The sequence below is a fragment of the Physeter macrocephalus genome, chromosome 14, assembly GCF_002837175.3.
Source record: "Physeter macrocephalus isolate SW-GA chromosome 14, ASM283717v5, whole genome shotgun sequence".
Lineage (NCBI taxonomy): Eukaryota > Metazoa > Chordata > Mammalia > Artiodactyla > Physeteridae > Physeter > Physeter macrocephalus.
The window spans coordinates 90,290,490-90,302,839 of record NC_041227.1 but is presented as its reverse complement, the minus strand read 5'-3'; the positions used below and the strand labels follow the sequence as shown (position 1 = coordinate 90,302,839).

Genomic DNA, 12,350 nt, shown 5'->3' with positions numbered 1-12,350 from the left:
TAGAGTTCAGTGGAAGTGATGCCGTGTGACTTCTGAGGCTGGGTCATAGGAAGGACAGAGCTTCCACCTAGTTGGAGCTGTTTGGGGAACGTTCACTCTGGAGAAGTCAGCCATCATGTTGTCAGGAAGCTCAAACTAGCCCACAGGGAGAGGAACTGAGTCCCCCAGCCAACGGCCAGCGGCATGTGAATGAATGAGCCTTTGAAATTGTTGCACTTTACTTATTTATTTAGGCTGTGCTGGGTCTTCGTTGGGATGTGCGGGCTCTCTAGTTGCAGTACATGGGATCTTAGTTCCCTGACCAGGGATCGAACCCCCGCCCCCCGCATGGGGAGCGCGGAGTCGTAAGCTCTGGACACCAACGAAGTCCCGACCTTGGGAATCTTAAGGGCAGGATGAAGTCCCTGGGTCCTCTGATCATAGTACCATCTTGTGGCCTTCCAATCTCACCATCTTTGCATCATGGAGAAGAGGAGGTGACAGGAGGAAGGAAGGAAGGGAGCAGACAGGATCGCAGCCCCAAACAGCTGTGGATAAAAGAGACTATTCTTCGCCTTCCTAAAGGGTACTCACCCACCCTTGTGTGACAAATGAGTCTCTGACTGCCCTAATGACAAGGTCAGCTTGGTCAGACAGCAGCACCGGGATTGTCAGGAAGATCTTTGTGTTCTAATGACCGTCCTCCAGTGGCAAAGCCAAGCGGGCCTGAGAGTGCTGGCAGCCTGGTCGCTTGCAGAGCAAGCACGCCAAGCCCAGAGCCCATTAGGGAAAGAAAACGATTGCTGGAGCCCCAGAGCGAGGGTCAGGACGAGAGGATTACAATGGGTTGGAAGTCGAGCCACCCAGAGACATGCGTCCCAGGCAAGTGGCAGGTGCAGGAGAGCAGGGTCTCAGAGGAGTGGGCTTTGCGGGCTGCAGGCAGCGCCTCTGCACCCCCTCCAGCAGCCCCGCTTTGCCCGGCTCACATGGCCATGGCGGTGAAGAAGCACCTTCCATGGGCAAGCGGCAAGGGCCCCTGTTACCCACGTTACCACTAGGTGTGACACAGGGGTCTCAAGGAGCACCAGGGGTGGGGTTCTAATTCACACTCAGTGAGGAGGAAAGTGACACGATCCTGTTGGTTGGCTGAAGCAACCCTTCCTGTCCCCTTTCAGCCCTTTCAGGGCCCCTTCCCCGGGGAAGTAGCTCACCCACTCATGACTTGGCCCCTGCGAGGGGACCAGCTGGCCAAGGTCATGCTTCACTGAAGCCTCCCAGCTCAGCCCCCGACTTAGACACTGGAGCCAACATTGGCCCATCTGACTATGCTCACAGTCAAGCAAAAGCAGTCCTGGCCCTTGCAGCCCTGAATCGGATACCCTCCTGCTTGGCAAAGCAGGCGGGGTCCACAGAAGCCTTGGCAGGTGCCGACAAGCAGCCCGGAAGCCAACCCATCGAGAGGATTCAGGGCGCCTGCTCACAAGGCCACAGTGTAGATGTACTTCTATGAGCCCCTGCCTCTCCTCTGACGAATGGTACTCATCTGGCCCGTGGGGGCGGGCGGGGAGCCCTCGCTCATCCCAGAGCTCTCCACTGATGGAAGTTCTTCATGGTTTCTCCTTCCCAGCCCCTCCACGCTTTGTCATACCTACCACGGTCACTAACACAGAGTGCCCCCCAAAACACTTGTTTAGATGCCCCTTAATCTGAGTCATTCCATTTACTCTTTTAGAAGCCCGGCTCCCAGAATGGCCCAGCCCCAGGTTCTGGATTGATGATAACAGGCAGAGCGCTGGCACAGCAGGTCCATTCCACGCAACCCTGGTCCTGGTGTCGGACGGGTGTAGGAACCCACCTGCACACTGCTGACAGCCAGTGCTGGAACCCACCAGGCCCGGGGACAGCCGTGTCCCCCAGTGAAGTCCCCACCCCAGCCTCACATCATGTCTTAGTGTCAGCAAAGGTATGGGGCTACATCACCTTGGCTCAACTGGAACTACAGTTCTCAGAATTCCCTTTCCTGCTTGCTTCCAAGTTCAGGGTGGCCTCAGAGAAATAGGCACAAGATTCGGGAGGCAGAAAGTCTCCAGGCAGCGTTGCCGCTCTCACACAGCATCTCTCAGCTGCTGGCTCGCTTGCCGGTGTGGCGGAACACCTGGCTTACCTCTTCCAGCGCCTCCTGGGTCTCCTCCTTTTATTCTTCCATGTCTTGGGCCAGGTTCATGTTCAACTCGGGAATAAAAGATGCCAGCTTCTTCTCCAGGTCACCTGTGTCATCAAGATTGGAGGACACGAGAAACAGACACAGTCAACAGTGTGCTGGTAAGTGTCTGACAACCAGCTCTCCAGGAGCGCAGGTCCAGTGTGAATCTTTTTTTTTTTGCGGTGCGCGGGCCTCTCACCGTTGCGGCCTCTCCCGTTGCGGAGCACAGGCTCCGGACGCGCGGGCTCAGCGGCCACGGCTCACGGGCCCAGCCGCTCCGCGGCATGTGGGATCTTCCCGGACCGGGGCACGAACCCGCGTCCCCTGCATCGGCAGGCGGACTCTCAACCACTGCGCCACCAGGGCAGCCCCCAATGTGACTCTCGGTTGATGTTCTTGTTTCCGATAACAAGTAAGACAAAAGTGAAACAAGATGTGTGAAGAATTTCACCTGTTCGTCAGTGTTGTAAGCTACTTCTTTGCTAAGCTGAAAGTTGTTCTGGGGACTTCCCTGGCGGTCCAGGGGTTAAGACGCCATGCCTCCAAAGCAAGGGGTGCGGGTTCAATCCGTGGTCAGGGGACTAAGATCCCACATGCCATGCAGCGTGGCCAAAAAATATATATATATATAAGTAGTTTTGAATACCAAAAGAGTATTTCTTTTATCCACAGTGTAACTGCTACAAATATTAGACATCTTTAAGTTTAATTTACTTTATTAACATTCTGTCCATCACCTTCTTATGTCTAGACAACTAACAAAATAATTAATCAAGGCCTGATTTGAGCATTTGTGGATTTCAATGGTATAAATACTCCCACAGGGGCTAATTTCAAACTACTAACATGACATCCCTGAACGTGAAGTTGGGAAGACGGGTGCGGTAGCATACCGCTATATAGTATTTCCACCACAGAGATAAAGTCGATATAAATAACCCCAAGAGCATAGGTAATAAGACATAGCAGAATAATTGGGAAGTAATGAGTTTTTTTTAATGTAGTTTCTTTAATTGTAAGTTTATATAGTTTACTTTTTATAATGGCTGTGTTTAACAGCTGGATCACAGAATTCTTAAAAACTTAGTAATCAGCTCTCACAAGACCGTCTCAGTCAGCTCTGGCACGTCAATAGTTCCAGTTGTCTTCGTGGTTTCCAGCTTGCCTTTGCTTTCCCCAAGTTCACATCCAGCTTTCCTTTCCACCAGTCGGCTCTGCTGAACTCAAGTGACTTCAGACCCAATGCCAGACACAGAAGCAGCAGCCTTACATGGAGGTCTTAGGACTGCTTATTGCTTCAGACTCCTTACTGCTTTATCCCAACCGAGTCACACCAGTTTGATTTTCTACTCCCTACCACCTCTGGTTTCTTTTTGGCCGCGCTATGCATCTTGTGCAAATCTTACTTCTCCAACCAGGAATCAAACCCATGCACCCTGCAGTGGAAGCCCGGAGTCTTAACCGCTGGACCTCCAGGGCAGTCCCTTACATGGAGGTCTTAACTGGCTCCCACAACTGCATAAAGGCTACCTCCTATCATATATCCCTTATTCTGGAAAACCCAACATGTTTCTGCTTCTATGACTGAGCCCTGATTGATACAGAAGTGAGAATTCATGAGGCCAAAGAGGATGCTGGCCACCCCTGAAGCAACCTCCAGGGATCTGCGACCATTTCTGAATACTGCAAGGAGGTACACATCTTCCCAGCTGCTCCTAGATCAGACACACCCACACATCCACAAGAACGCACATACTCTCCCTACAGGCATGGGATGGAAAGATGCAGGATCAGGTCTTGGACAGTTATTCCCAGCCTGGCAGAGCAACCAAGTCACTAGGGACAGGATGATTAAGACAAGCCCTGAGGGGCCATCCCAGCAGCAGAGTCGACCAGGCCTCAGGTGGTTGGGCCTCAGTGAACCCCTGGGGTCTCCCAGGATGTGTGGGGGACACAGCCATGAATCCTTGTAGCACCTAATCAGGGTGGAAGGACGTTCTTTGTTTAGCACTTGTTCACTCATTCATTCATTCATTCATTCACACACTGCCTGTCTGGTGCCAAGCTTTGGGCTGAACCCTGGGGGCGCAGTGGTAAAAACAGATGCTTTTCCTAAATACAATGTGGTACCCTGGAATGGATTCTGGGACAGAAAAGTGGCAATAGCAGAAAAACTGATGAAATCCAAACAAAGTCTATAGTTCAGTTAATAGCATTGTACCTATGTCAGTGTCTTAGTTTTGACAAAAGTACCTAGTTATGTAATATGCTAGCATCAGAGGAAGTGGGTGAAAGGGATACAGTAGGTGTGCTATCTTTGCAACTTTTATGTAAAGCTAGAATTACTCCAAAATAAGTTATATTTTAAAATGTGGGGAAAAAAATAGACAACACCTCCACCCTCTCACCAAGGCCAGGGACAAACAGATGGAAAACAGGCCAGACTAAGGCAAGGCTTCCCTTCTAGGAAGGGGGCGGAGGACTCAGCTAACTTGGACCAGAAACCAAGCCCAGAGCTTGAATGAAGACCCGGGCGCCGGGCTCAGGAACTGGTCAGAGCAGGAAAATGGAGACTGGAAGGGTCAGAGCCTCTTCTTGGTTTCTGGGAAGTGCAAGGGGATACCTGGTGAGGCAGAATTGAAATATTTCTAGGGAGTGAAATTTAAACTTTGCAGTTACTTCTCCATGTAGGCGAATTGTTCTGGGAAAATCCCCCTGGTCCCTGTATAAAACCCATTGCCTTTCAAGGGACAGTTGCAACCAGACATTTTTCTGGCTAACATATTGGCCGTTCTTACCAACACTCGTTGGCAAGTAGAAGGTGTCTTGGAGATTGGCTCCTGGGGTGGCTTCTCAGCAAATATGCCAACGTTGCGCTCTTCCATGGTGAAGTTCAAACCTATTGGAATCTCTGAGAGATTTTGATGAAGCTGACTGAGATCAAGCAGCAGGAAATGACCCTGCGGGGCTGAGAGCCACCCTAAGGGGATGGGGCAGCCTGGAGAGGCGACCCAAGCTACTGTAGGAGAGTGTTGGTCTTGACACCGTGTTTGTCTGAAGCTAATAGAATCCCCGTTGCCAGCCCACCGTGGGACAAGGATGTAGCTGAGAACACAAGGGCGAACCAGAGAACGGTTGGCTCAGGAGTCCCATTGTGGAGCGCCTTGAACCCAGAGTAACACGAAGGAAGGAGGATCCCCATCCCCGAGAAGGGCTTGATCGGTGCGAGGATCTGAACCAGCAGGCGGAGCATCGCAAGCAAGGACAGGAGAACATTGCCTTGTGCTGGACCAGTTCCCGACAACCACCCTGTGTTGCAACAGCAGCAATGGCAGCTGAAACCAGCCTGTCTGCTGGTGGACTGATTGCATTTCCCAGTTCTACCAGCACAAGCATACAGAAACTGGACTGACCATTTTGGACAGAGTGTACCCTGAGATTTCTATTATAATCCAAAAGCCCTGAGAGATTTGCTAAGATTTTTTTTTTAGATATGTCAAGCGGCGGGCTAAACCCACTTTTAGTTAAAAGTATGAAATGTGACCAAATTCGCACCCACACTTATGAAGCTGAGCATCTCAGTTGTAGAAACTCATCTCAACTCACTTCAGAGTCCTTCCTTGCTTAGTCTCTGCTATAGGTCCAACGTCTTCGTCTATCCCAGAAGGGCTGGCTTCAAGTTTTGAACCCAAGACTTTAAAAGCAAATTTGTTTTCTTCAACATAGAAACTAGGGCCATCGGTTGATGACTGTAGCTTAGGGGTGGAAGGTGAGGCTGCAGATCAAAGAAGGTGGAAGAAGGGCTCCAGCTGTTTGCAGAATCCTCAGGCTGGGTCCTTGTTGCCGTGGAGAGGTGCCTCCTGGACTTTCAGAAGCATCTTTTTCAGGCACAGCTCTGCTCTTTCCGGACAAATAAGGCAGCAGACACCTGGTCTTCTTAATCTCTGCTGCCCAGAAGTGTCAGTGAAAGTCACAGATTCTGAAGGTAATTGGTCTGAAAGAGCACAGAGCAGATGGTGGCCTCCCTCAGGCAAGGAACTCCAAACCTTCTTCCTCCAAGTGCCCTCTGGTCTGTCCAAGGTCAGCCTCTTGGACATCCCAGAATGCATCTGCCAACTCAAGCCCTGCCATCTGCCTGGGTCTCAGTTAATCCATCAGGACCACGGGGCTGCAGGGACATCAGCCACAGCTTATCCTCCAAGATAGGGATGGAGGAAGGACACAAGGAAAGAGACAAGAACTTTGGAGTCAAAGAGACCTGAATTCATTTCCCAACCCTCTCTCTCTCACTAGCTCAGTGACTTTGGGCAGGACACATAACTCCTCAAGGGCCTCAGTTTCCTCATACCTAAAAGGGGACAGTAATAGTAACTACCTCATTAAAATGTGAAGGATTACATACGAAAATGCACAGAAAGTGCATTTAGAAGAATCTGGCCTTAGAAAGCACTCAAAAACCGTGAGCTATTGGAATGTGCACAACATCTAGTTTCCAAATTCTCTCATCCCATTTTCTGCTTGACCTTCACAGCGATTCTATGAGAAAGCTGAGTATACATTTTGCCCCCAGTTTTAGACAGGGAAACTGATCAATCCTGTGCCTGAGATCACGCAGAGTTAGTGATGGGGCCAGGACTGAAATCTACCCATGGCTGCTTTAAATTATGCGATCACATTTCCCCTTCTCAGGGCACTTCTTCCCTCCCCGCAAGCCCTGAGCCCTCCTTCCACGCATCACCTGCTGAAAGGGATCAAGAGAGATGAAATCCCAAGGCTCTCATCAGTTAATTCACTTTAGGTGATATTAAAGAAAGCCACTTTGAGGGATAAAGTGGCAGAGCTTTTTGCCACCATTTTCCTTGAGAAGGGTTTCCATAGAGAAAGCTCCTGTGTTTCTGAAAGGCCTGCCCCCAGCTCCCTCACCTGGGAGCTGCTATGTACCACTAGAGCAAGAGAAATAAATCCGCTTCCAGTCTGCTTCTCTGCAGTGGAGACCAGGAAGGACCTGCTGCCGCAGCCCCCCTTGGAGGCTGTATGAGAACGTACAAGGCAGGATTAAGTGTGTTTGTGGGAAGGAGGTAGAAAGGCAGCTGCTCTCATGGTCAAAGGGGGTCTTGTGTGTGCTCTAGGGAAGCTAGTGCCACTAAGGGAAGTTCCTCTACCTGCACCAGCAGCTGGAGAGTCCCTGCTGAGTGGCTGCTCAAGGAAAACCACTGCCATCCATCTCTGTTCCCCAATGAGGAATGGAGGCCTGGACCTACCGCTCTTGTCAGTTCCGTGGAGAGTTGCCTACTCCTGGGTCTATAGGAGGGCAGCTGGGCTCTCAGTCTGGCAGAAGGAAGGAAAGAGACAGAGATAGAGTTAGAGAAAGAAAAAAACAGAGTGAAAGACAAAGAAACAGAGAGAGTTAGAAAGAAAAAACAAAAGACAGTGAGGGGCAGAGACAGACAGACAAACAGAGGTAGAGTATGAGTCATAAAGATAGACCAAGAGACATACACAGAGAAAGAGAGACAGAGGTAGAGACTGAGAGAGACAAAGATTAAGACTGGGAGAGATAGCAGGACTTCCCTGGCAGTCCAGCGGTTAAGACTCTGCGCTTCCACTGTAGGGGGCGTGGGTTCAATCCCTGGTCGCGGAACTAAGATCCCGCGTGCCACATGTGGCCAAAAAAAAAAAAAACAACTGGGAGAGAGGGAGATGGAGGTGAGGGTGGGGGTGGAGATGGAGGTGGAGATGGAGATGTGGGGGGGCAGGTCACAGAGAGTGAGGACTTGGATAGAATTTTAAATCTTAGGTTTAAGCCCCAGTTCTTAATTAAACATCACAAATAAGAGCTAGCATTTATTGAGCACTTAAACTATGTGCCAGGCACTAAGTTAAGCACTTCCATGCATCACAGCCTTTGATCTTCACAACGATAAGATGAGTACTGAAATGGTCCCAGCTTTCCAGATGAGGAAACAAACCACGCCAACTGGGATTCCACGTTCAAGGACAGTCTCATGTCAACACTCTGCGATAGAACTAGGGTCTTGTCTCATGAGAGCCATGCATGGTTTCTGACTACTACCATTGAAAATGCCTTCTGCATCCTTAAGGTATCTATGAAGCAGCTGGCTTACAGAAAACTCAGGTTCATCTTCCCCTACTCTACGTAGCTAAACAAGTCCTAAAAACACCAAGACTGTTCCTGCCTCAGGACCTTTGCACTTGCTATTCTTCTTGCCTAGAACTCTGTTCCCCAGGGTTTCATTAACAAAACTCCTTCATAGCATTTCATATTGTTTCAGTAACACCACTCAAAATCCCAGAATCACTACTTCTCTCTTTGAGTACCTGTGCACAATCATTCTATATCCCCTCACCAGGATTATCTTATTTGTTTATTGTTTACTGTGTCTCCCCTTAGAAGGTGGAGACTCTGTTCATACTTGTGTTTCTAGCTCCTAGAGAAAGACACTCAGTTAATATTGTTGGGGTTTTAGGGGTTTGGGGCAGAGGTGGGGCAGGGTTGGCCGCGCTGCACGGCTTGAGGAAATCTCAGTTTCCTGACCAGGGACTGAACCCAGGCCTCTGCAGTGAAAGCACCAGTCCTAACCACTAGACCACCAGGGAACTCCCAATATTGGGGGTTTTTTTTGGTTTTTTTTTGTTTGTTTGTTTGTTTTTTGCGGTACGCGGGCCTCTCCCTGTTGTGGCCTCTCCCGCTGCGGAGCACAGGCTCCGGACGCGCAGGCTCAGCGGCCACGGTTCACGGGCCCAGCCGCTCCGCGGCACGTGGGATCCTCCCGGACCGGGGCACGAACCCGTGTCCCCTGCATCGGCAGGCGGACTCCCAACCACTGCTCCACCAGGGAAGCCCCCAATATTGTTTTAATGAAAGTTGAATGAATGAACTGTTCTTTCTGGAACCAAAGACTACCTATCAGATATTGCCTAGGAGCTAAGAGTTTTAAGCTGGAAGCTAAGCAAACGGTACTCCTGATTTCATCCAAGACCCATGCTGGAGGCCACGTGGGGGATGGATGGGATCTTCTATAGATCTTCTATATTTTATTATAGAACGTGAACACTGGAAGGATCATCAGAAGTCACATGATGGAGAAATCACAACATCTCCATCAAGCAGGCATCTCTAGTGGACGCTGTGGTGAGTCCACTATATCCCACTGGTGATGTTGCACTGCCCAGCTCCCCCCCTTCAGGCCCAAGGCATTCATTTCCCCAGCTTCCAGGAATGTTGGCGGTTGATGACCCCCCAGATGAGTTGTTCTCCTGGAATTGCCCTCAGCCGAAGAGAGCAGCCTTATACAAGATCAACCCTGCCTCCCCAGGGGATAACCGCATCCAATGACCGGTCAGTGTAAGGTTCCCAATGGTCAGCTCCCTCGCCTCAATCCAGGACAGTGCTAAAGGGCCACCCCTGCTCCAAGGCTCCCTATGGGATCAGCTGAAGCCTCATCACAGCTCATCACAGCTCAGCTCTGCTCTGTGCCCAGTCACACTTCCTTTGCCTCTCCCCCCAGATACTGATGACAAGGACACTCCCTTTAAACTTCCGACACTCATGAATTCATCTCAGAGTCATGTCCCAGGGTATCCGGCCCAAGGCACCATAGCTGCTCACGCATCCCATGCCATCTTTGGGCCACAAGGAGAAAGCTCCTCCTCAGGCTGACTAAAATATCCTTCCCTTTGGCGTCCTCCCACCGACAGGTACCAGTACCTTCTCTCAGGACCACACGAAACAAGTCAAATCCCTCTCCTCCCAAACAGCCTCTCAGATATTTGAAATTGGATATCATCATCGATTAACTAGACGAGAGCAATCCTTTCACAATGTATACATATATCAAATCATCACAGTGTACATCTTAAATATCTCACAATTTTATTTGTCAGTTGCATCTCAACAAAGCTGATAAAATGAAAGAAATTAGCCATCATTTTCCTGAAAGCCTCCCGCTACCCTCTCCAGGCTTATCGACCCCACTTCTTTCATCTGTTCTGCACTAAGCACCCACATCTTCCTGCCTGCTCTTACAAATTCCCCATACCCTCAGTGAAGTGTGTCAGCTACAAAAAGAGGAACTCTGTGCCGTGTCTGTGGAACACCGTTTCCCTCCCACCACAAGCACACAGCAATGCCACATTGCTGCTAGAGGCCAGGACACCCCCGAGCTTGGATACACACGGAGTTTCTCCTCCATTTTGGCTCCTTCTTCTAAAACCTGAGTTATTTCCTTAGGAAAATGGCCAACGTAGGCAGACCACCTCCCAACTTGTGTACAATCACTCATGATTCTTTCCATCAGAGACTTTTCTCTTTTGTTCTAAACTACAAATTTTGGCCAAAAAGAATCTGGCTTGTATGTCACCCCCCAGGGGTAATAGCCAAGAATCTCACCATTAGCAAAGACAATTTTTTTTTTTCTATCTCTGGCTTTGGTTGAGTCTCAAATCTAATGGATATTGCACAGTTGGAGGGCTAAGAACACGTTGTAAAATAGGCTATTGTCTTTAAGAGGGAAAAAAATCTCATATTAACGGGCAATACACATATTACTATGACTACAGTTTTTAAAAGATTATGAGCAAGCCAAATGTCTTCTGTTGTTCATAAAGAAAAGATAATGCTTTGTCATCACCACATGACGTGCCCCACATCAAGACGCGGTGTCTTTTATCTGGATGTGTGGAAGGGAAAGGCAGTGTCATATATTTTGTCAGTGTTGTTAGCTCCTCTGGAGAGAATACTGGAACACTGTTGACGACGGAGCATCCATAATGCTGCAGAGAACTTCTTCTGAAGCGCTAATTTTCTCAGTGTTGTGCCATCTAACTCGGGGATCCGGGCAGTACATCAGTACCACGGTAATGCGGTAATCAGCTCTAAGCGTCCTGCTTCAGCTAATACAACAGGCTTGGAGAGGCCCCGTCTCCAAGTAGATTTGCATACTGAAACCAGAAGGGCTTTTGACTGGCTCAGGCTCCAAGATGCCAAACAGGAGCGGGTGGGGGGTGGATGGAGGGGAAGGAAGGGAGCTTTCAAAGTGTGGAGAGATGCTATGCGGCATCAGGCCCTCGGCTCGGCGCTGGGCTTAAGGAGATGACGACCGCAGAGACAACCTTGCCCTCGAGAAGTTCACAGCTACGTGGTCACTCTTCTAAACTTTTCTCTACACAGTCTGGAACGCTGTCTAGAAACACTGTGTGGAGTGTGTGCTCGGGTGAAAGGGGGCTCATCGTTTAGGGTGGGGATTGCAAACCAGTGGCCCCCAGGCCAGAGCCCACTTAGTTTGTTTGGTGTGCTTAAAGATTTTAAAATCAGGAGACTGTACGTAAAAACTCAGACTTGTCTTGGAAAATCTGAAGGTCTAGACGCACTGAGTCCACAATCCAAGGGGCGACCATTATCTGGATCCAGGTAACAGCTGCCCCGTTGACAGACGTGGGGTCTCCAGCACCTACTACACCCCAGCTTGACCTCACTTCTTAATAAGGAAGAAACTTTTAGGTTAGTCACTGAAGGGTGAGTAGGAGTTCTCCAGGTTGAGAAGTTAAGAAGTGCAGGAAAGAAAAACTGGTCAGACAAAAAGTGCCATGCGTGCAAGGCACATGGGCGTGAAATAGCACCAAGTCCAGGCTCGGTGTGGCTGGAGGACTGGTGCATGGGGTCTGGCCTGGCCCCTCTGGTTGGCCTAAGTAAGTGAGTTGGAAGAGAAGGTACTGTAAGAACATGCCACATGGGAAATCCTATCTGAAAGAAACCCAAGAAGGGGAGATTCAGAGAAGGGGCCTGAGATGGACTCAACACAGATCTAGTGCTCCAACTACTGCTGCTACATAACAAACTCCCGAAAAACTAGTGTCATTAAAGCAACCATTTCATTTATGCTCATGGACTCTGTGGGACAGAAGTTCGGACAGGGCACGGTGGGGACAATTTGTCTCTTCTCCCAATGTCTGGGACCATCAGCTGGAGGTAACACGACGGCTGGGGGCTGGTCAAGACATACACAAAGTTCTGCCCGGGTTCAAGGGGAAAAGACATAGATTCCACACGGGAAGAGTGTCAAGGACACATCTTAAAAATGATTATGAGAGGGCTTCCCTGGTGGCGCAGTGGTTGAGAGTCCGCCTGCCGATGCAGGGGACGCGGGTT

At 49.8% G+C, this 12,350-nt stretch overlaps 1 long non-coding RNA gene across 1 annotated transcript; it reads right to left on the bottom strand.

The window, feature by feature from the left end:
* Positions 1-229: 229 nt before the first annotated feature.
* Positions 230-5,924, bottom strand: LOC114487646 (uncharacterized). Its single transcript, XR_003682873.2, has 3 exons — positions 5,789-5,924; positions 2,144-2,247; positions 230-527 (listed from the first exon to the last, which is right to left on the bottom strand). It is a non-coding gene; the product is annotated as an uncharacterized lncRNA (long non-coding RNA).
* Between the last annotated feature and the right edge of the window lie 6,426 nt (positions 5,925-12,350).